The following is a 25,757-nucleotide window of genomic DNA, read 5'->3' as shown; positions in this document are numbered from 1 at the left end:
ATCCGGTTCAATCGGACTTTTCGCATTCTGTACTGTTCCTAAAACTCTTCTTAATTTACCTGAGCAGTTAAACGTCGTGGTGCGACTTGGGGCTTTAAGAAACACCTTCCTTCTGACGTTATCTAACGACAGATGAGTATTCGTATATGTTTCGATGCTGCCTATGGCTTTGTTGATGGCGTCGACAACACTTAAAACGCTTGGGTAGTAGCCATATGGTATGCTCTCGTGCATGCTCACAGGGTCCTGCTCACGCTTTAAGTAAAACTTGGGCCTCGCTCTGTGTAAATGTATTCCAGGTTCTAGGGTACTGGATCTCGGTTAGGGCTACCTCCCAATCCCCTTTCAGGTCCACCGGCATAATTAGAAATCTGGTTGTCGGGGAATATGTCTTTAGAAGCGTTGGACGGCAGGGTGATATAAAAGGGGTTTGTCTCCATCTTAACAGCACCTTTTAGACAGTCCTCAGCTCACACACCCTTCAGGGAGCTGGCCAACACCCAACTGTTAAATTTCTCCGGCCAGCCCCGCCATTTGACATATGCCTGACTATTAGTACCTCTACCTTTCCTTTTCAGAATCTTTTCAACCCTATACACCCTGTGCGGGTCATTGGTTATCCTTTGTAACTCTTCCTTGTAAAAGACCCCCGATACCGCTTCCCCATCGTAGTCCTTTAACCTGTAAATATACATCCCTTCTTTAAGCTCCATACTTTCCACTATAAACATTTTGTTGCTAAAAGTCTGTTGGTAGCCCTTCGTAAAGACACCTTTCAATTTTGAAATCCTTACGTGATCACCTTTTTTTAAAATAGGCTTCTTCACCTTTGTAGCGAAATTACCACCATACACCATTCTCCAAACATTTAAGGAATTACTAGGAGTTACCTCTACGGGCGCTGTTTTGATGGTCCTGTGATAACTGGCATTATATACAGCTAAAAAAGCTTGTAGAACATCAACGTATCTGTAGGTGTTGTGGGCCATAAAATACCTCCACATCTTAGACTTTAAAGTTCTGTTAAACTGCTCTACAACCGCTGCTTTTACCTCCGTGTGTGTTACAAAATGTTGAACTCCGTGGTGCTTTAATCATTTCTGAAATGTATTGTTTAAGAATTCTTTACCGGCATCCGTTTGTAGTTTTTGAGGAATTCGATCCTTCTAGAAGATGGCTTTAAAAGCGGCCGTGACGCTAGCCCCAGTTTTATCGCGTAGTGCTTCTGCGTAGGCGTACTTGGACAGCACGTCTATGACGGTTAATATATAATGAGCTTCGTTGTTATGTTTTGCTAAATCTTGAAGGCTGATGATATCCGTCTGCCATTGATAATCTAATTGCGCATTAACGATTGTAGGGCGTCTCTTAAAGCGTCTTCTGGCTGGTTTATGGAGTGAATACGCCTCCTCTCCTGATAACCAGGTCTTCATCAGGTCTCTGCTTACAGGTTCATTTTCTTCTACAGCCCTTCTATATAGAGCTTCGGTGCTTCCCAAGCTGCCAATTCCCCGTGTATCATAATAAAGTTTTCTTAACAGCGCCCCCGGCATGTTATCAACCGCTACACCGCAGGCAATGAATGACAAGTGTTTTGCACAAGGACCTTTTATTAAAAGTAAAGAATATTAACAAAACATAAACAGAAGGTACTTTACACTTTCATGGTAAACGTCATAGTACAGTTTAACACATAACCACCATGCGGTGTAACATTCCACTAGTTTGTTCTAAATACACGCTATCATGTCACGTTAAGTAAGACCTTATTTATTTAAAATAGTATTCGAGGGGCCAGAGACCCTATTCTTCTATTTTTTAGATACAGCTTACACATACGCTTTCTATGAGTCTTTCTATCATCTTTCTATCAGAAGCCTCACTCAGCCCCTGCAGTTTTAAACCAGGGTAATGGCCATGTTGGGTTTCCTCGAGTGTCACTGTCAAGAGCTTCAGCATCTCCGGGTGAACATATTTCTTTTCAACGGACAGCCCGTACACCTCCCTTAACAGTTTATACACCTTGAACGGGTCTAATACACTACATAAATAGCGGATTAATCAATCTCTGTATGCATTGTCCAGACACTCATGCGCTGCCTGCTGAGGATCATTCAATTGATGCCCTTGACAAAGGCCGTAATAGTCATGCTTGACACAAGCTTGTACCACAGCCACTGCGAAACCTTTAACAGCAATCATGTCATCGTGGGATACCACTTGAATTTCTTTTACATCAGCGTCGCTCTTAGAGACATAGTCACGCTTCATGGGAACATCTGTACTTTGTCTTGTGGAACTTTCAGTCTGTTTTGCACAACATAGACAGTAAAAATTTATGCTGCTGCTTTTGTAGGAGGCTCCACGGCCTCAGTTCTTTTTGGGGTTGCTACCTAGGGTCAAAAGAAGAAAGATTGACACGCCATTAGTTTAGTTGAAGAAATAAAATACATCATTATGTAACTTTTTTTTTTTTTTTTTTTTTTACTAACCTTAACATTTTCACCACCCTCTGCGGTGGCTCTGAAATCTTGAGTCAAATAATGTCCTGCGATGCCCCATCATCTTCGACGCTTGTACCCGACTGTTGCACAACTACCTTCTCAGGAGCCGCTTCCTCCAGAATAACCATGTCTTGATAGGCGGGGGATTTAGGAGGTGCTCCAGCTTCTTCCCCATAGTGCTTTATGAAGTATGTGTATCCAGCTGCGGTTGCTCTCTAGGGTCAAAAGAAGAAAGATTGACACGCCATTAGTTGGAGAAATAAAATACATCATTATGTAACTGTCTGCTCATAACAGTTTTTTTTCATTTTTTTTTTACTAACCTCAGCATTTTCACCGCCCTCTGCGGCGGCTCTGAAATCTTGAGAGTCGCTAATGTCCTGCGTTGCCCCATCATCTTCGACGCTTGTACCCGGCTGTTGCTCAACTACCTTCTCTGGAGGTGTATCCTCCTGAAAACCCATGTCTTCATACACGGGGGAGTTAGGTGGAACTATTGTATCTTCCAAATCGTCCAGCTCCACGAAGCTGAATCCCTCATACTCGCTGCCATTACAAAAGTCCACACTTCCGCTGCTATCGACCTTGATAGGTGACATCCGGCATACGCAATCCTTGAGACTATGTGCTTCCATACGCCGATACTGGTCATCGCCAAAACCAGTAACATCGCAACCCATATCCTTAGGTGTTTCTTGTTGAGCATTCTCGTCCATTACCAGAGGTGTTAATCTGCGGTAATATCTATCGATAGTTGGCTGGCCTTCACCCCACATGGGCCTTTTCACAAGCGGGTTGTATCTCTTCATTTTGCTATGGGGACCTTTTCGTATTCAGGCGCCGACTTGCTGTACAAGGCTCTTAAGGAGGCCTTCTATGTATCCTAAACAACCCCTAAAAGGGGCGTTCACCTCTACATCACATGTCCAGCCTCCATCATAGGGCACTGCTGTCTCCAAAAGTAGCCCCGCCCTATGGAACACCGCCCCTTGGCTCAAAGGGGGGCACCCACATCCATCATAGGGGTTTGACACCTTTCACTTTTGGCGACACATTAGGGGCCGTGGCACCTGTCAATTTTAAGGACACAGCGAGGGGACATGGCACCTGTCACTTTTGGTGACACATCATAGGGGTTTGACACCTGTCACTTTTGGTGACACTGCGAAGGGGGCGTGGCACTTGTCACTTTTGGTGACGTGCATGATGAGTAAAGGTATCCCTACTTTCTACTCACATTGCACAAGCTCTTTTTGTGTAGATCAGTGACCATAATAAAAGCAAAGGATGTTTTACTGATAGTTTATGCTAACTTACACCACACAATTTAAACGTTCAAATAAATAAGAATATGCGTGGGTCTTTTTGTAAAACATGTACACAACCTTTTCACCATGTTACATAAGAAGTGACATACATCATTGAAAACCTCAAGCTCGGTGCCCACTGTGATTTCTGAGTTGCAAACTCTGCAATATGCACAATAACAGGCTTTGTGACTGCAAGTTATAAGCTTACAAAGTTCTGTCCTGTCAACCTCCACATACAAAATCACTTTTGCAACATACTGCTACTTGCAAAGAGGAGGGGGCATGAAAAGGGTGCTCCCCTCCGATTTATGCTTTGTATAAATGTTTTGCAGCTGTACTTTTGGTTGCAACAGATTGGCAGGTTATCAACACCCGACTTGTGGTGGTGACCAATTCACGAAGTACAAGGTGTCTAAGAGACAGCTTCCACTTTGTGATTGATGGTGTGCTGCCTTTGGGGGAGAAGGCAGTGGTTCGGGTAATCCCTGAATACTCCCCCAAATTTAAATGTGAACTTTGTTTAAAGCAGCCCTGCCCCTTTATGAGACACAGCTTTCTATTAAAAAAAAGTTCTTGTGATTTGTGAAAACGTAGGGGCATATCATCAAGGACCGGCGATAATTATCGCTAAGCGCACTTAGCGCTAGGATAATTATCGCCGGTAACGTGGAATTTTATCGCTGAGATAGCGTGCTATTAGCAACGCTTATCTCAAAAGCGATAAAATTCCCAGCGCTAACTGCCAAATGTGAGATTATCGCTGGAAATCCAGTGATAATCTCACAAAGTTTGACGATAGCTTGAAGATAGGGCAAGACATACTTAGCCAGGATATCCACCTTATATAGGAAAACATGGCTAAATCAGTCTTGAAGCAGGCGTCAGGAAAGTAGCGATAACAGAGGTTATCGCTACTTTGCTTGTCGCTCTGCAGGTTAGCGTGCCCATTGATAATTGGAGAAATGTCGCTTAGCGACATTTCTCCAGTTATGTCAGGGCAGGAACGCCCACTTTGCATCTCATTAGAGATGCAAAGATGGGCGTTCAGTAAACAGGCGATAATGCAAGGATTCACGCGATAGCGTGACATTGCAGATAAGGCGATGAAATTATCGCCGCTTTTCATCCGAAAACGGACGCAAAAGTGGCGATAATTTTATATCACCTCCTTGATGATATGCCCGGTAGTGAATTTGCCTCAGGTATAGTGAAGTGGGATCTACAGGTGAACAGCCACATTGTTTTTGTTGCTTTGGATCTCTGGGTTTTGACTTCTGTGGAATGAGTCCCTGCAATGGAGCATCATTCATGGTAATGTTCTGTATAAATAGTTTTTTTAAATATATGCACTCCTCATTGCTCTCTTTAAAATAAGATGTGGAGACGGAAAAGTCCTCTGCATGGTAAAAACATGTACCTCTGCCCTGAGTCCCAACTGTGTTTTGCCTGGATCCCTAATGCAGATTTGTTTTGTCGTAGATGAACACCGATCATGCGTGTGCACCATGAAATAGGCATGTCTCACAGACTGCAGTCTTAGTGGGCTGGGAGGGGTGCCAAAGGGCTACCCCCAGAATAGTGGCATGCTACCGCCATCCCTAGAAGTTAAGCAGCATGAGTGCAGTATTAGCAGCATACCTTGTAGTGACTGATCGTTATTAGTGACCAGGACTGTTTACTCTGTGTCACTGGAGTGAGGCCTACAGGCTCACTGGCCTTTCTAAAAGTTAAGTTCTAGACCGCCTTAGCAGCGCCGAGGAAATGCGATTCGCGGCGTACGAACCGACTGCCACCCCCCTCCCCCGCTTCCATCAGTAAACATCAGTAAACACCTGGCCATTCATGGATGTTGGATCCAACAATATGAGCTCAATGTGTCTTAAGCACGGCCGAGCTACAATGACATGAGGCACCAGGAAGACACTTTAAAAAAAGAAAAATGAGCAGGCGTACTACTCGCCTTCCAGTCCAGTCATGGCCTTCACTGTTCACCAACTCGGCCGAGCTGCAGCCCCACCCCCACGACTCTTGAGCCAGTCCTCGCGCTGCTTCACTGCCATAAACCGCAGGAGAGCAGCACGAGTATTGTCTTGGTCGGGGGCTGCCAACGCTCATCTGGAGACTTGGGGGCTCTGGATGTAATACATCCCGGGCTCCTATCATTGCAGGTAGGTGAGGCATCAAGTGCACATGTCGGGACTTGGCAGAGCAAAGCACCGCCCAACCGACATGCGCACTTCCCCCCAAGGCGTCCCAGCGTCGTCGCACTCAGTCAACAGCCAACATTCAAGCTCTACCCCCTCACCCACGTCAGTCTAACTCCGCCCACCCGCACCTGACTCTACATTACAAAACAGCAAAGTTCACCCGGGCCATGCCGCACACTGCTGTGACTAATAAATGGAAATGTAATTGTTTATTATGGGGCAGAGGGGCAACGCTCCCACACCCTCATAAAGAAAAGAGGCCTTCAGAGCTCTTCGGAGTGCTGGGAGAGCCTGCTCTATCCAATCCTGGTGCTGCTTTCATACTAGGAAAACAGTGTCAAGATTGGGTAGTGCAGTTTGCTGCATCTGGAGCTTCCTAGAAGACACCTGAGGGAGGAGGACGATGCGCTACAAGAAGGTACTTTTTTTTTGTGCCTCCTCATCCCCCACCCTCGGGACAAGCCAGCTGCCACTGCCTGCTTGCCAAGACCAGTGTGTCCTGTGAGTAAGAGGACAGTGTTGGGGAGAGCAAGGTTCAGTGAGGAGCCCAACCATGAGGACTCCCTGTGCGAGGTGTGAGAATTCAGCTGTGCAGACTGTAGTTCATGTGAAGGATTGTTTTCAGTGCCCCCAGTATGCTAGGAAAGGACCACTGTAGACTTAGGTATGTGTTAAGAGTTGTGTGGGCCTTGCTAAGCATGTTCCACTGTGCTGCGGTGACCCTGCATGCCAAAGGGGGCCACTGGTAAAGTTACTACGTCGAGGAGTGCCAAGACTTGTGATTGCCTGGGCAGGGGCATTTGGGCTTTAAGAACCTGCGCCCATATGTCCATGTACAGAGGCAACCCAATCAGACAAGTGGGGCTGACTGTACCAATGTTGCCAAAGGATTTGGGCCACTGTCAGAAGGATAGACTGAGACTACGATCAGCGTGTTGGACCGACAGTGCGAGGTAACTGCCCTGACTCACCACTGAAAACTGCCAGAGACACCGTGGATGGCATTGCATCCTCGATGGCTCCAGTCAGCAGCTGAAAAAAGGGTTTCCCCCATTGGGAAAAGCCAACGTACTACATCTTAATGAGCTGGGAGCTGCTCTGACAACTCAAAGATGTCCGGTAGCACTGCTCAGGAGAGAGTCTGTGCCATATGATGATGCTGCTGAGTGATCCGCTAGCAGCCCGACTTTTCTGAACTAAGTAGGATTCATGAGTGTGCAATGAAGGCACTTGCTGCACTTCTAAACTCCTCTATTCTGCAAGAGTGGGTAAGATGTGAACTTAACCAGTTGTGACCTGAGGGACTCTTTGCCAATGGTGCTGTAGCCCCATAGACACTTTTGACTAACATCGTGAAGAGTCAAAAGGAACTCTGGAGCATGACCTGGATGCGGCCACCAGTTCATGGGTAATAAGCACGAACACATTATACAAAGGATGGTGGGACAGGTATTTGCCTGATATACTAGAGCCCGACCTTATGGGGATTGTTTGGTTGCTTCTGAATGCTGTATTCTATGCATGTGTAGAGTTAGAAATAAAATACTATTTCTTATATATGCAAACATTTGGCTGGACATTATTTTATTATTTGTACTGTTTGCACTTTGAGTTATGATTCATGTTCACTGATCTGTATTTACATCCACCCCACAAAAGGAGGCTTGACTGCTGGACCACAGCTAAACAGAGGGGCATATGTACAAGCAAATTGCGCCACCGGAACGTCACTTTTTTCAATGTTCAGGTGGTGCAATGACCTGCACCATATTTACAAAGTGGCGAAAAGTCACTTAGCATAGCTAAACGCTGCTTGAGTAAAGAGCTTCCCTAAAGGAGTCTCATTTATCGTAATCCTCTTACATTTGGATTAAGAGCTGCAACCTGCGGTGCCTACTTTTTGATAGAAGGCTAGTTGCACATGGTCAGATATGGCAAGGGGCTGTAGGGGACATACGTAGAGAAAGTGTGCACCTCTACACATGTTGAGTTAGGTTGAGCATGGACTGTGTCTGTTTTGCTATACTATCAGGGAACATATATTTTAGAATACCTGAGTGGGGGTGGTACAGATGATTGGAGATCAAGAAAGCTGCTGGTCAGGGATTTGGATTGTATGAACATGCCTGAGTTCCAGTCTGGTGAACCAGGGCTCCTCTGATTAAATGATGGAGATACAACTTATACGGTTGATCAGGCTTGCTTTATCCATCAGTGAGGCAAGCGGTGGAGCTGACAAACCGAAGCAGTGAAGTGAGAGGAATGTTATTTTCAACTGCAGCCATGGGAGAGAAAGCAAGAGCAGTGTAGAAAATTAAGAGGACTGTTTTCCATTATCTCTTTGTACAGTTTCCACTCATTTATTTCCTGCGCCTTAAAGGAAAGGCGGGTTTAATTAAACAAGAGGTAAGTGAAGAGATTCCAATAGCATAAGGCTGAAAGGAGGACCCAGGGCAGTGGTGCTGGAACAATTTTTAGGGTACGGGTGCTGCCATTAATGTTACTTAACACAAATTATAGGAATTTTGAAAAATCCAAGCGTTATACAGAAAAAAATGTGTAGCAAATGTGCCATTGCCATTCAGCAGGAGATAGGTAAGAGTATGGTATGTAGCTGGTACTGCATTTTGGAGCCCTGGTGAGGTAGCACACTGTCATTTACCGATAGTACATCTTCCATTGAAATGCCACTAGTTTTGCATAGACATGCAGTTTTACTGGTAAAGCTTTATATTGCCAAAATTATAATGGGCATATTATCAAGCACGGCGTTACAATTATCGCCGCTTTAGCAGCAGAAAACTGCCGCTAAAGCGGCAATAATGGGCTTGATAATATGCCGTAGAGAATTCCAATAGAAGCCAATGTTGACACAGAACATGGGCTTCTATTGGAATTCTCCAGGGCATATTATCAAGCCCATTATCGCCGCTTTAGCAGCAGTTTTCAGCCGATAAAGCGGTGATAATTGTAACGCCGTTTCTTGATAATATGCCTCAGAGTGCGGAAATCGTGTTTCAGCAAATATTTATAGGTTGCACAGCACCAAGTAAAGTGTCTAGACTTGAATTGATCCTACTAAAATTTTTGTTTCCATCACCCTTCAGAATTACAAAAAACTGTTTTATATTTGCTTTTCTAGTTGCTGATATAATCTGAAATATGTATATGGTTCAATTACAGATATTTAAATGTGTGTTAGAAATAAAACTGTCATCCTTCAGTATTTCTATTCGTTTCATGTACCTCAGCAGAATTGTCACCTAGATCACATTTACAAAATCCTCTCACTTTCCAGCCAGAGAAATAAAATTATACTAAAGTTTAAAAAAAAAAGCAGCAATTTGTCAGAAGACATACCCTGACATTTAGGGCCAGATGTACGACCAAGCATTTTGCGAGTCGCAAATTGCGTCACAATTGTAACTCGCAAAAAGCCATGTACAACAGTGTCAGAGACACTGATTGCGATTCCCAATGGGGTCGCAAAATGTGAGTCTCATGAATATTAATGAGCCACTCACAATTTGCGAACCCATTGGGAATGGCTGGCCCTCCCAGGGATGTTTGCCTGCTGGGCTCAGCAGACCTCCATGTCTGGGACTGCTTTTCAATAAAGCAGTTTTCTTTTAAATTCAGCCCGTTTTCCTTAAAGGAAAATGGGATGCATTTAAAAAGAATAATGAAACTGTTTGTTTTATTTTTAAAGGAAAGGTAGTGGTCCCTGGGATCACTGCCTGCCCTTAAAAAATATTTTCAGAGCCAGTCACAAAGGGGAAGGGGTCCATTACCACCCTCTTCAGGAGGATTGTAATTTGCGAGTGTTTTGCGACCGCAATTGCGGTCGCAAAATATTGGTACACGGCTTTGCAGTCGTATTAGGAAGTGAATGCCCCTTCCTAATAGCGAGTTGCAAAACCTATTTAGCGAGTCGCAAATAAATTGTGACTCGCTAAATAGGCTTTGTATATGACACTGTCGGTTTTTGCATGTGCAAACGGGTCGCAAACCCGTTTGCGCATGCAAAAACCGGTCGTACATCTGGCCCTTAACCTTCCTTCTTTGAACATGCAGAAAATCTGACAAAATAAACACAACATTTAAAGCCATCTTTATTGCTCATTCTCCTTCTGAAATCCGCATAGATAATTCTGGGGGTGCTGCACCCCTTCTTCCAGCAACTATGAAGGAGGAACAGGGAGTTGGAAGCCACAAAAATTTAGCTTTAGTGGCTTTTCATTAGTAGATATTAACAGCAAAGGGAGAATTCTGAGTTTCTAACATGAAGTGTACAGGAATTAAAAGCATTAGCCGCTGAGAATTGACATCCAATATGTTTAAAGTTAAAGCAGATGTTAGATTAGGCTTAGTTTTCAAATCAAACTTTTGATTTTAGTACTTGTAATTTCATTAGAGCACCTTACCTCTATAAAAATAGTAGACACTGGTCTTGTGCCCTTTTCTTAGGACAACACGTATTTCAATAAAATATACTTCTTGGCTAGATGGCTAGACCTTTATGGAAAATCATGCCATTAGTTAAAAAAGTAATTTTCTCACGAATCATGTCGTTAATGAAATAATATATTTTCCCACAATTCCACTAATGCCTTGAACCCCAGAATCAAACAGGCAAACTTTTGTAAGTATGTTTATTTATATGTATCCATAAAACCATACAGGTACACCAAATGTAATGTTTACATATGCATGAACAACACATGAAAATCATTAGTCAAAAATTATTTTTTGTTTTATTTTAAACGCATTGGCTACAGTGGTGATGAAGCATGCCATCCACTCAACTTGTAAATAAAGTGCAACATGAAAAATACCTAATTTACACGTCCTTTCTTCTATCCCATTCCCATGTTTTCTCCAAAGAGCTAGTTTTGATAAATCGTCCTACGATCACCAACACAAAAGCAACAATTTTTTCTAGTTGAAACCTTTTTGTAGCTGTAGGTTTTCAAAAGTTGTAAATCCAGTCTATATGAAAAATATGCCCTCATGCAAAACCAAGAGATGTTATTGTCCATTATTTTAAAATCCCGCATATTTGCTGTTACCATCTTTGGTTTAATTACAATGCCTATAGCTCCTTAAGTCAGTGATTAGAGGTTTCAATTAGAGTTCATGTTTCTTTTCCGATTGTAAGAAAAATTTAAGTTGGATAGGGTACAGAAGGTCACCTAACAGCAAAACCTCTTTATAGAGGTCCATTACTTATATGTACTGACTTAGAAGCGTTAGTAATCGACATAGCTGAATTGTTCCTTGTTGCTCGAGCATTACTTTTAAATTTCTTATTACCAGAGGCTACACCCACAATGACTGTGAAGATATGACACTAGATCCAGCGCAAAATCAAGGGATAGAACTAAACGAGGCCATAAAAGGGGTAGTAATCACGACACAGTTGTAAAGCTAGCCGCGTATGCGGACGACATCCTAATAGTAACCGAACAACCAAAAACCTCAATTAAGGCCCTTATGAACACAATCACAAAGAACTCCAACTTATCAGGTTACAAGCTAAACAACGATAAATCAGAATGCAAACCACTAAACATACACTGTACGAGGGACTCGCTGGGGGATTCCGGCTTGACTTGGCAGACCGAAAACATTAAATACTTAGGCATACTTTTCGGAACAGACCTATACAGCTCCTTACGCCACAACGAAAAGGCCCTGCTAGGGAAAGTAAAAAAGCTACTAGAGGCATGGAGTCCAAAATTCATCACATGGTGGGGGCGAATAGAAACAATAAAAATGATGATCACGCTGATGATCAATTATCTGTCAAGTATGCTCCCCCTCCTCCTTACAGACGATTTCCATCGGAAAATCGATAACATAATCACCAAATTCCTATGGCAGGACAAGAAAGCAAGGATCAGCATTAGGAAACTGAGACTCGCTAAAGCACAGGGGGGCTGAGCCTGGCAGTTTCCAAACCTACCAACTTGCTTTCCTGGCAAAACAGGGTACTCAGTGGGTGTCCCCATTGCCAGACTACTCCCCAGCAAGGCTACAGGTAGAAAAGGCCATACTAAATAACAGGCACCCCCTCACACTGCTCACGACAAACACATACCCAGACACGTCCAAGCAGATTTTTATAAACAGCACGATAGCAATACAAAAGTTGGACAGGAAAATGGAGGTCACCATCAGAGGTACCAAACCAGAATCATTATGGGCAAACAGCTAAATCAAATATAAGGGGAAGAGCCTTAACTTTGAGTCATGGATAGAGAAGGGCATTTGCTTACCACACCAACTAGAAATGACCAGGTTATTTAGCTGTGATTTTCATTACTCCAAGCCCCAGTCTTCCTTTTCAATTATACAGATATGAGATGTTGCTTGGCTACATAGACACAGTTCACCTATCCCAGCTACAACAAAAATAATTAACACTCTTCCCTGGCCCTAAACATTAGGCTCCACCCCACCCATAAATCACAAAAGGAAGGCTCAGCCATACCAAAGTCTTCAAATAATACACATTGTTAAAGGTTCTTCCTCATTTGGATTGGGCCATCGGGAAATCACGACTGACACGAGTATGACCCGGACTAGGAATATTCAGAATAATTCTAAGCAACCGGGCCATTACAGCCTTTATTTGTTTAATAATTTTGATTGAGGTTTTAGAGAAAAGAATATTAACAATAACATTAATACAATATCAATATTAAATGATAACCAGTAGAGAAGAATAGAACATAGTCAAGTAATTTAGAGAATTAAAAAGAGCAATACCAGTCGATAAATATATACCATATTATGTTGTAGAACTATGAAGTGTGAAAGGGAGGAGAGAAGAAGCGGAAAGGGAGGAGAGAAGAGAGAAAGAAAGAAAAAATAAATGAATAAAACTAATATAGTCACTAAGATATAGGTGTGTCCACAGAAAGATACGAAGTGAAAGGTAGCCACAGTAGATTAGATTTAATTTCTGAGACAATGAGAGTGAAGAAACAGTGACAATTCTATGTTCATCACATATACAATTCCACCATGTTAGCGTTGATAAGGTATCTTTCAAACAAGAAGAGCAGCCGGTCTGCCCTTAACAAAACTAGACTTATTGTCTCCACTACGCATGGCTCTTGGTCACATATTGATTTATGGCTCACTTCCAGAGATGTGGCCTGCTGGGTGACCTCAGGCGAACACATGCCCGCACCTTAAATGACAATGCTTCTGTGCGACTTACGCTAAGACTGCCACAAACCCGTCAGTGCATGTTCTCGTGGCGCTTACCTCCTCACACCCTGCGCGACACGGTATTTAAAGAATTGTGTAGCGCCGTCACTGACTTTTTTAACTCAATGCCGGATCGGTCAACTCTCCCTCAACTCTCTGGGAATTGTTTAAGGTGGTGATTCGAGGTGTATGCATCGCTAAACGGGCCAGAGTGCTTCGGGCCATACAGGACACTCTGAGATGCCTAGAAGCTGATCTCCGAGTCTTAGAGCAAGCCTACTGCTCTAACCCCAATCCAGACACACTGGTGAATATTAGGGTTAAAATCACTGAGTACCACTCAGAAGCTGATCGCGAGATCAGCTGCCTTGGCTGTGAGGCAACTGCCCGCAGATACGGTGAAGGCGAGCGCCTGGGCAAAACCTTGGCTAATCTTCTGCCACAACCCCATGCTTCTACTTATATGACAGAGCTACCATGGTTTAAACACATTGCTAATTGGTGTAAACTACTGAATCTGACCAGTCTGTGGGAGCATCCAGATAGGGCCACGAGACGTGATACTCTGACCCTTAAAACGATGTATTTGAAGGTAGTGGGGGAGCATTACACTAATAATCAATCATGTGGCCAGTTAACTTCTAACTTCCTAAATATGAAATCATGCTCATTATTTGAACCCTTCTTTGATCTAATTTCGCCCCCCTCGCAAAAAGTTTGTATACTAGGTTCAGATATGGCAATTTGCTCCTGAAATTTCCTGTGAAAGAGGCGGTTGGCCTAGTCTTAGATCTTTGTCCTGCCTGCACTGAAGTTAATGAAACTGAAGAACATATTCTGTTTTTTTGCCCCAAGTATCAGCAGATACGTAGGAGATGGATCAGACCAATATGTCTCAACATGGGTGCAAGGCACTACCAGATTGAGTTTAGAATTTTCAAAACAGACACTTCTGGACCAATAGTCTTTGCTCTTAGTCGTTTTTTATTCTCCTTCTGGATAATGCACCAACAATTTTTATTGCCGTGTTGTCACATTTAACTTTTCTATGTCGTATATGTATTTCAAATATTAAGTTTTATAATCATGGTTTTGTATTTTTTTTATGCACTAGCAGTTGCCTTTGCATCTTTCATGTATGATTAGGTCATTCATATCTATGCATTTATGTTATTTTTAAACTTTGACCTGGGATTGTCATTTGTACTTGAGATAGTAATGGTTTAATACTTTTTTAATTGTAAATATATTTATGTTTTATCTCTGCACACTTTGATGGTTTTTTGTACAATGACTGAATAAAGTTACTGATGATGATGACAGAGCTACTCACCAACTCGGCAATAGAATTACCGCACCTGATGACATCACTAACTTTTACTCTCAACTCTTCACTGTGGGATCTGAGTAGGACCCAGACGCCCTACAACAATACTTTGTCTCGATTGAGCTCCTATGGCTCAGTCCGTCTCACCATGAATATCTTGACGCCCCATTCACAAATGAGGAAATCACTCAAGTCATTATGGGACTCCCAGCGGACAAGGCACCTGGCATGGATGGCCTTACCCTGGCCTTTTACAAAGCATTCGCCCCAATCTCAATACCCCACTCAGTGGAAATACATAACGAATCCATTGAAGGCCACGCCACTTCACATAATCTCAGAACCATCTTCTCAGTAATAAATCAAATAAACCCACCCTTCCAGCAGTGGTGGTGCTCCTTGACGCCACTAAGGCATTTGACTCCTTGGAGTGGCCCTTTCTGTTCCCTCTCCTGGCCCACCTTGACCTCAGTGTGGGCTTCATCCGTAACATCAGACTACTATACACACTCCCTACTGGGTGCATAAAACTGAACAGACAGATTACCAAACCCATTAAGATCACTAGAGGCACAAGGCAGGGATGCCCCCTTTCGCCCCTGCTTTTTGCCATTGCCATGGAGCCCCTTCGCTGCTCAGCTGCGGCAACATCACACTCACCGTGGCATTGAGTTCTCCGCCCGGGCTTTTGTTGCCTCTATGTACGCGGACGATGTCACATTATACATACAGGAGCCACACAAGAATTTAGATCCCATGACCAGGGAAGTAATATGTTTCGCCGGATATTCGGGTGTCTATATTAACTGGAGTAAATCCATATTATTCCCAATTACGGATGCAACGCTACCTTGCTCAACAGAGTTTCCACTTAAATGGGCAACTGAGCCGATTAGATACTTGGGCATTTGGCTCAGCAGAAATATGGATGAACTCTGGTCGGCGAATTATGGTAGGGCCATGGAATGGCTAAAAGCAAAAATTCCAATCTGGAGTAACCTTCTGCCTTCCTTGTCAGGCCGCATCGCCATTAACAAAATGATAATTTTACCAACATTTCTTTACTTGTTTTTAAACATACCTCTCCCCCTCATGGTGCAATTCTTCAGCAGGTTGCGCTCCAACTTAAGCTCTCTGGCATGGGCGGGATGCCAGCCGCGAATTGCTTATGTTATCCTGTCACTCCCTTTCACATGAGGTGGACTAGGCGTCCCTAATCTACAACTATACACCTAATGCGGCCAGGCTAGCTTCCTACATTTCTGGCTTCACCGGACACAGTTCCAGCCCCATACGGCTGTAGAGGCTGACCTGACCTCTCCCTGGCCGCTCAGCACGGTGCTGCTTCTGCCCTATAAAAACCCTAGAAAAGAAATCAATACAGTTGAATGCCTGTGATGGGCGTGGGAGGGTCTCCTTAATCATGCAGGAACAGATACCCTATATGCCCCCTCCATGCAACTCGCCGAGAATCCTGCCTCCCCTTCATTATAAAATAAAGGTATGGTACGACACGCAAAGACTCTTGGAATCTGCATAAAGGCGGACCTATACCTGGAGGGCCACTTCCTTCCCCCCGAACGCCCTGAGACATTAACACCTTCATTTCTAGACAGTCTGCTGTACCACCAGATTTGCGCAACGCGCAAAAATGGGAGCAGCGCATTTCCAGAACCACCCCCCACCAACGCGATGTTAGAATACATGCAAACAATTTCCTCACATCGGAAACTTGTTACTAGATTATATTCACTATGGCAGCGGCATCTATTGATACAGAACGTGCAAGTGGCGCATGGTGGGCGGACCTGATTGATAGCCCTACACTTGAGCAATGGCAATACTGCTGCAACCAGACAGAGAGACTCTCCCCAAATGATAGGTTGAGGCAGATTCACTTCAAATTTCTTCACAGAGTTTATCTTATCCCTGTAGCATTGCACAAAACGGGCCTCAGTGCAGACACACGCTGCATGCGCTGTCCGGAGCGTGATGCCAATTTCGCACAATTGGCCTAGTCTTGTTCTAAAGTTGCTTCTTTCTGGCTGGTGGCTACGAGACTATCATCGCTATTACCTCAATCACCATCACACCGATCCCCTTCTCTGCCTGCTTGGGTATGTTAAAGAAATCCCATATTCCTGCCTATGCCTGGTGGCGATGCTCCCTGTTTTGGCCAGGCACAGAGTTGCAATACACTGGGGGCGAAAACTGGCGCCAATGCCCAAATCCTGGCTCACTGACGTGGCATATTGTAAGACACAATTGACAGAATTCTGGAATCTCATGCCGAAAGCGAGTTGGCCGCATGACATTTGAGGACCACTAGTCACTTACCTCCATGGCTTGACGGATGCTGCCTCAGTCCATCACATCCCTACAAACAGTCCTATACACACGCCGGTATGCTTGAATGTTGCAAGCGCAGATGAGTCTATACTTCTATAGATCATGACTGATGCTGTGTGCTAACATGCCACTATACAATTCTTTCCTTTTTCTTTTATTATTGTATGGTGTGAGGTTTGCTGATGATGACTATTAATGGTTACCCTACATGCTTGTAGATGAATCAATATCCCACTATATCTTGATGATGCCACTGCTGAGTGTTTGTACTAACATGTTCCCATTGAAAATGTTCAATACATTTTTTTTTTAAAAACAGACTGATCAGTGTGGACCAGTAACGGGAACAATAGTCTCAAGACAAGACGCAAGGATTTTGGCAAATATTTTGCAAGCATAATTACTTAATGAAATAGGAAGGCAGTTTTTACAAAGGGAGTGATCTTTATCAGGTTTGGAAATAAGGGCAATCAGGGCTTCTAGAAAGGAACCAGTGGCCTTAGATTCTGCATGAAAAGAGTTAAAAAGTTCAAGTAGTTTAGGGGCAAAAATTGAGGAAAAAGAGGAAACAAATTCAATTGAAAGGACATGAGGACCGGGGGACTTGGATATTTTTAAGGATCTGTTAGCATCTGTTATCATAATTTCCAATAGATCAAATTTATCAGGTAAAGATGGGGAGTTAGGTAGACCATTGAAAAAGGTGTGCATTCTGAGGGCATAGTGTCATCAGAGTACAACTGGTAATATTCTTGAAAAGTGGTAGAAATATCTGTGTCAGAGGACGCCATTTGGTGGTATGCTCATTTAGAATGGGAGCAATATTTTTACGTTCAGACTTGATTTTTTTAAAATTTCCCTCAGTGATATTTATATTTAACTGTAAGGAGAGTATTGCAGGCATCAACGGAGGCAAGTTTGTGAAGAGCAGACGACTTTAATTAACTCGTGTAATACTGAGGAGGATTTAGATGAAAAGTATGTTCCAATGTTTTGAGTTGTTGTAGCAAAGTAGTATATTTGGCATGGTAGTTTTGTTTCTTTCTTGCTGTGTAGGCTATAGTGAAGGCATGAAACGAAGCCTTGAAGGCATCCCAAGTGTTAGGTACAGATGTGTCCAAAGGTTGAGTGATTTTTGAAAAAATCATTGAAAAAGGTAGTAGCTTCAGACAAGAAGTTCTTATCGAATGGAAAAAAGTTATTACATTTCCATCGACCAGTTTTAGGATTGTTCAGAGAAAGGTCATATGAAGAAAAAATAGGAGCATGGACAGAAATAAAAATAACGCCAATCTCTGATGATTGGATGGAGGGAAGTAAAGGTTTACTAGCCAGAATATAATTGATTCTGAAATGAGTATGGTGAACATTGGAGAAAAATATGAACTCAAAAGAGTCAGGATTGCAAGTTTTCCAAACATCAAATAATGGATGCGTGGCAGTTGCAGATTGAAATGCTTTGTGAGATTTGTCAGGATTTAATTAACATTTATATTGTCCATCTATAAATGGGTCTAACCACTAATTGAAATCTCCTGCAACAATGATGTTAGGGTTGTCAAGAGAGGCTAATAAAATCTTGATGTTGTTCCAGTATTCGGAATCCTGGTTAACAGGACCATAAATATTAAATAAAAAGATTTTCCTTTTATGAATGATAATCTTAGCCATTACCCAATGTCCATCATTATCACATTGAGTTGATAAAATTTGCACATGAAATGATTTATGAAAAGGAATAGCAACACCGCATTTACGATTGATCGCAGGAAAATATATTACTTGGCCTACCCATTGTCGTTTCAATTTATGAGATTCTACATCATTACAATGAGTTTCCTACAAAAAAGAAATGTGAGTTCAATCTGGACAAGTGAGAGAGTACCTTTTTTCCTTTGACAGGATGTCCCAAACCATGAACATTCCACGAGACAACATTACACATATTGGGGAGTGGGATGAGAGACACAGGAATACAGGTGACATGCTGCACAGACACTGCTGAAAACAGAAAGACAACATTTAATTAAAAAATATGTAACACAATGTAAACAAAAACAAATGAAAAAGAAAAGCACATTCATCTTACAGTATAAAAAAGAGAATGAAGAACAACCAGGGGAATAGGAAGAAAGAGTGATAGCAAGAAAAAGAGATAGATCAAGGAAGTTCTCATCGAATGGAAAAAAGTTATTACATTTCCATCGACCAGTTTTAGGATTGTTCAGAGAAAGGTCATATGAAGAAAAAATAGGAGGATGATGTGTTAGCTTTGGTGACGGTCTGAGCCTGCCCATATGCTGTATGAACAACACATAGAAGTATGCAGAAGGAAAAATATGTATCAACTTTGTGTTCAGTATCCAGAGCGAAAAAAATACTCCCAAAAATACTTATAAACCAAGCATGTGATAAAAGTGGCAAAGTCTATGTAGAAAATGCTGTGTAAGTACAGCAGAGAAAAAAAAAGAAAACACTTTTTAAATGGCAATGGGAATAAAAAAACATTTGGATAGATAAAATGCCATAAAAGCATAGCAAATATGCATTGTAGAGAAAAGTGCTGTAAAAAAGCATGCAGAAAGAAAAAAAAAAATTGCCAGGCGTTTAATTGATGAAACGCCGGTTTTCCTCAGCAAGAAGCCATGGGATGCAAGTGACAGGCTTATGTAATGGCGGCCACTTGCGTCTGAGGAGAGAAACTCACCGCCGTGGCTCCAGGATGAAGAAGTGTGCAGAGAAAGTCGGAGTAGCTCAAAATGCCACTCCGACCGTTGAGTACATCGTGAGAGAGTGCAGCTGCCCCAAAACACAACAAAAAAAGGCTACAGTCTTGTCAGTCTTTTTCATACTGATATAAATTATATGAGAATATACTTGAGTCAGTGATGTGAACTCTGCGGATCCAAAGTGAATACTGCAACTCTCTGCCAAGTTTTAATGTGAAAACATATCATTTATAAAGCATTACAAAGTTACAGAATTTACAGATGAAAATACTTGTGCTCTGACGTCTACTGAGGACCTCCACCAACCTATGACCTGTAAGCGATAATAAGTCCCGAAAGTGAGAGCGGCCAACCAGGTGGACACATTTAAATTTCTTTCAGGGAATGCCCCCTGTACATCCCCCCTAGGTGTGACTACTCTCCTATTGGATCTACCCTGGACCTGCACTAGGAAATCTACCCCAGCAATACTATGACCAGATGAAGACAATGACTAAAGATTGTTGTGGAAGGGCTTATTACCTGCTATACCATAAGTCACAAACAGGGAATCAAACTTGCAGAAAGGGTACATAAAATTCAAATAACTGGAGGGGGCTCTGTGAAATTCTACAGCATGTAAATGGCCTACAGCTGAGGAAGGAGGGGGCTAAAATCTAACACTATCATATTTTGTGTACAGTGAAAGCTGGAAGGAATCTTATGGTGAAAAGAAAAAAATAGTCTAAGGAATAACTTGTCAGGAGAAAACTGAAAAAAGGAGCAGAATAAAGCAGAGCACTAAGGTCCATATTTTTGGCCGCCCTTGCACCACACAAGGTGATGGAAGAGGAACGTGAAATGTAAATGAGATATACCAAGCCACCTTGATAAATCTAGAGTAAAGTAAGGCAACGAAAATCGGTGTCTTGTCTTACTCTGTCCAGGGACGCATGCCATGGGTAGAGCATGTGTGTTCCCACATATCACACATGGTCCTGATAGATTCCCAAATTTGCCAACATTGGTAGCTCTGAGAATGTGTCAAAATTGTACAGCTCTCCACCAGAAGCACATCAAGGAGAAATATCTATATTTCCTTGCTGCTTTCTCTTTCTAAGTGTGCTACATTCATGGGTGAAAGAGGAAAATAATTCAGAAGATTTTATTTGCGTGCATGAAGGTGGCCCTTTTAACAATCCTGCCTAGCATGGCTCAATAGTGGCTGCATTGGTGCAAGCCTGCAGTTTGTGTAACAGAGCAGGCAGAGAGCAGGAATGTTCAGTAAAAATTTAAATACGGTGCTTTGTGTGAATTGTTCATAAATATGGCCTTAAGTCCTCCAATACAATGCCTTAAACAAAGCCACTAGAAACAAACTCCAAAGTGGGACAGGGCAAAAAATCACAGGCTGGCTTGGGGGTGTTATGTTAGAAATGTGCCGATTCTGTAGGGTTACTCCAGATATGTGCCTTCTGTTACTGAATATGGTTTTTTCTGGCTCTAGGACTATGTGCACCATACCCGTTCAGTAACGTACTAGTGTGTTCCCCACCAAACATATTAAAATTGGTATACACCTAATTGACACATTTAATTTACTTATACTACATGTACCCAGGTTCTGTATATTAAATGCTACCAGTGGGATGGAGTACTCATTGTGCCACGCACTAAAGTAGCACTGTAAAGCATATCTCCAGAACTCCCCTTGCAGCCTGGGTGTGCACTATTAAAATGCCATTTTGACCTGGCAAAACAACTTTTGCCAGGCCTAAATCTCCCTTTTAATATGTATTAGTCACCCCTGAGGTAAGTACACAATTAGAGTACCCTATCGGGATCAATGCCAAACAGCAACCTAATCGATATTTAGGCCTTTCTGAGTACAGACTTTGGACTTCACCCACCTGGAGCTTTCACACCTTTTTCGAGCCCTTCTTCGAATCGAGCTTGCAGCTTGACCTGTCGATGATTCGACAATGACAACTTTTGCTTCATAAATGTTTCTAAGTCAAAAGGTAAACTTTCCGCCAGTATGAGCCTGGTCCCTGTATTTTTACAGCGCTCCACCACAGTCGGCCTTAACTTTTGACTATGATGCATTCTAGCGCGACCAGTTAACAGTAGTTGACACTTTGTGCTTTTTGGTGCTATTTTTAGTTCAGACATAAAAAATTCATATTGTCATTTCTACTTATTGGATTTTTGTCATTTTAGTGTACATTTATTTATTATAATACTTCCTATTTTCATAAATAAGTTTAGAATTGTTCTTGTAATGTGTTTTTACGGTATTACTGTTTAAGTACTGCTAATGTCTTTACACATTGCCTCTAAGTTATGCCTGACTGCTTAGTGCCAAGCTACCAGAGGGTTAAGCAGGGTGGATTTAGTGACTTTAGTGGTTCACCATGACAAGGATTGTGATCATTATTTGAGATGGGTTCCCACTCCATTCAACTAATACTCCAATTCTGTTTAAAAAGGATCCTATGTGCCTTTGTATTCTGCATAGCTGTTATCAAGACACCACTGCTTCCATTCTTGTCTTAGTTTTACCAAGGGTATGAATACTTTGTTGTGGGTGTATAATATATCACCTGGTTTGAGTTCCGAATCAGGATTAGTCTCAGGCAAACAGGCAGTTACAATATCTTTGATGGCCTATGATAGTCGAGTTTCCCAAGTTCAGAGGTGTTTTACAACTACTCCTTCCCAAGCCAACCTTATCGATAGAAGTTCAGAGTTTTGATCTGAGATTTATATTCATAACAGAGCTAATTTTAAAACAGTCAGATACTTGTAATTAGTAACAACCACTGGATGGAGGGTTCCATTTAACTAGTGCATTCATTACAGACTACTATTATGGATAGCCAATAGTATTTTGTAGGACATTTTATAGTTCATGTCTGCAGAAGATATGGTTTTAGAGTGATCAACAATTATATGTTTTAAGAAATTGGGTAATATTCACAGTTATTTCCAGGGTGAACCCTCATATTCTCTAAATGTACCTGAGCTCAACCCCCTGGCAGCAATATCACACAGCAGATAGGTTAACTTAAGGCAATATGTAAAGCATGTATGCAATACCAAACAGTAATTAAGTCAAATCCAATAAAAATCCCAGACGATATAGGCAACTATAGTACATTTTCATAAATAAAATGACACCAAAATTGTACAATTTTTGGTACCCGGAGATGGGACTGTTTTCAGTTTTAAATAAAGATAGCACCCAAAAAACGTTAATTCCCGACCATGGTTGACCGGTCATTGTAGAACAGAACCTAGGTGCAATTTCAGGCAGACCTCGAAGGGAAGAGGGTGGAATACAGAAACCAGGTTTGACCCAGTCTGAGATTTTACTTGAGGACTCAGTCTCAAAAATGGGCGTCCAAAATCTTCAACTGGGCAAACCATGGCAGCAGCCTTTAGCTAAGAAGGCTTCCACAGGTCAGTTAGCCAATGGATGTGGTCCTGATGAAGCAGTTGGTTTTTGACAAGAAAGCTCAGAATTCCGTGCCCAGGGAGAGTGCCTTGCTAGCAGGATACTTTGCCTAGTCAACATTCCTACGTTCACACAATTGCTTTAGACTTTAGGGGATGTGTACAGAGTGCAAAATATCATTGGTATACCCATCCCAAGCCATGACTGTCTGCCTGCCCAACTTAGATCTCATTTGTATGATGGATTAATCTCTGTCAAAACACTGCTGTCTCCCTGTTCTCAATCTACTCAATGGTGTGTTGTTGTAAAAGGGGCTGACGGAAGCATTGCAGCCATGACACTTCCCGGCCAATTTTGAATTATCTTTCTGTCCGTGTGTTCTTGACTGTTAACATTCCACACGTGAGCTGGTGGTCTTGAAAATATAAAACGCTCAAACACAGCCACCCTACCTTTTCCAAACACTAGATCAAGATAAGTGTGATGCTGCAAGGCTTTGGTTTTCTGCTCCTTGATAAGGATGAGAAGCCATGCTGACTTTGTTGGAATTTTAGGTAAATAACCAGGTTCGCAATTGAGATTGCTCCTCCTTTCCAAATATATGCGTTAGTCTAACATTTTATTCAGTTTGAAGTATTATACTATATACTTGTGTTTGGCTCCTCATTATGCCTTTTCTTTGTGAATGCTCTTATTAATTATTTAATGATTGAGTATCTTTAATGTGCTTTACATTTGTCATTTCTTTAAGGTTTTAATATTTTAAATATTAAATTTGAATAGTGTTTAACATGTTCTTTGAAATACATTTAAAACAAAAAAATAGTTGCCTTATTTACATCATTATTACTGATGCTTGAAATACAAAAATCTACTAAATATATACAGGATGTATTATTTTGTATTTCTATATATTATTTAATTTTATTGAATAGAAATAATGAAGTGTTTGCGTCACTATGTGCCTTAGCACAATGTTCTGTCTCAGTTTGGATACACTTACAAAGAAGCCAAGGATGTACCACTTTCCTCAGAATGTCACAGGTGCATTTTCCACTGTTATTGTGGTGACTGTTAAATATTTTCTTATTTAAGAAAACAAACTAGAAATGTGTGTAAACAGACACACACCAGAGGTCAGCCACCTACAATTAGTCCACCACCTGAGGGTTCTTACTTTAGGTGTTATCTCCTATTCATAATGCATCTGTTAGAGATCCACCTCTTTAGTATAGTAAGTAACACATCCATGCAATATTGAATGCATTCTTAAATGTACAAATCATCTTCTTTAATCTTCTCCAAAATGCCAATTGTGTCTGAGTATATGTGTCACTAAATCAAATGGACACGAATTCCAACCTATGGAAAACAGATCGTGCTAGGTTCCTTAATTGCAGTACATGTTCCATACCATCAGTTAACATTTTATTAACATACTCATATATTATTTCTAATATGTTTATTTTTGTACTGTATATAGTAAGTGTACCACACACCTATCACTGTTGATACATGGCAACATCTTTATGTAAATAATTTACATCTTTTTATAAGGTAATTTGTGCTTACTTTCAAAACATGTGTTCACCCGAGTATAGATTTTGTTTGCTTGCTGTCAGCCTAAATGAAATGAACTAGAGTTTTTCACATATACATTCAAAGTCTTTTAAAGAGTTCTTAACTTTTTCTTATTTTATAAATTATTCAAACATTTCCATAGAAAATATTTTATCATCAGTATCAAAGGGGCCGATTCACAGAACTAACTTAAGACTTAAGTCTGTCTTAAGTTTGTCTTAAGTCTGTCTTAAGTCTGTCTTAAGTTTGCCTTAAGACAAACTTAAGACAAAATCCTAACTTCTGTGAATACCAAAAGTAGTAAGTTTAGGATTTTGTCTTAAGTTAGTTTTGTGAATTGGGCCCAAAATGTATAAACAACCAATGTAGAAGTAAATGTCAAGCAGAATTTATGAATGGTGTTTTATTAAACAAGTGGTAAAAATAAGTCGTCTTACATTCTGTGCTTGAAAATAGACACAGGAGTTCAACAAAATATCAAGTGACCCATCACATTCAGGGCCTCATTTACTAGGCCCCTAGCAGCACTTTTGTGCTGTCAGACCATGACTTTTTTGGTGCTCCGGTGGCACAATGTGCATATTAACAAGGCCACGCAAAGCCATTCTACATAGTTTTTTATGGTCTTCTAAATATGTGCCCCTTTTACGCAAAACACTCAACAGCAACCTCTATAATTCAAGGGGAGAAGGGTGTGACATTTTTTAAAGGGGTTGGTATATCAAAGGGTTAGTGCGAAGATGTAGTTTTTGGATGGAAATTCTGGGTTATGGAGTGGTTGTGGTGCTTTGGGTGGGTGATTTTGTTTGGGTGATTGTGAAAAACTGGGCTTTTGAATGACTGGGGTGTGAGCTCCAGACAAGCCTTCGCACAAAAAGCAGACAGGCCTAACTTAGAGCAATTTGTGCAGCATGCAAACAGTAATACGTTGAGAACACAACACAAGCAAATTTCCAAACCAATTTAGAAACCTAGAGTAAATTGTAATATATTATTTGACACAAAAAACATGAAAATCCAATCTGTAAAACCGGAGATATGAATTTTTAAAGAATAAACTGTAACATAGGGCTAAAAGATAAAAGTGCCGACCGCA

Source organism: Triturus cristatus, chromosome 3_2 (assembly GCF_964204655.1).
Source record: "Triturus cristatus chromosome 3_2, aTriCri1.1, whole genome shotgun sequence".
In the NCBI taxonomy this organism is placed as follows: Eukaryota; Metazoa; Chordata; class Amphibia; order Caudata; family Salamandridae; genus Triturus; species Triturus cristatus.
The sequence above is the reverse complement of the archived record's forward strand: the minus strand, read 5'-3'. Positions refer to the sequence as shown.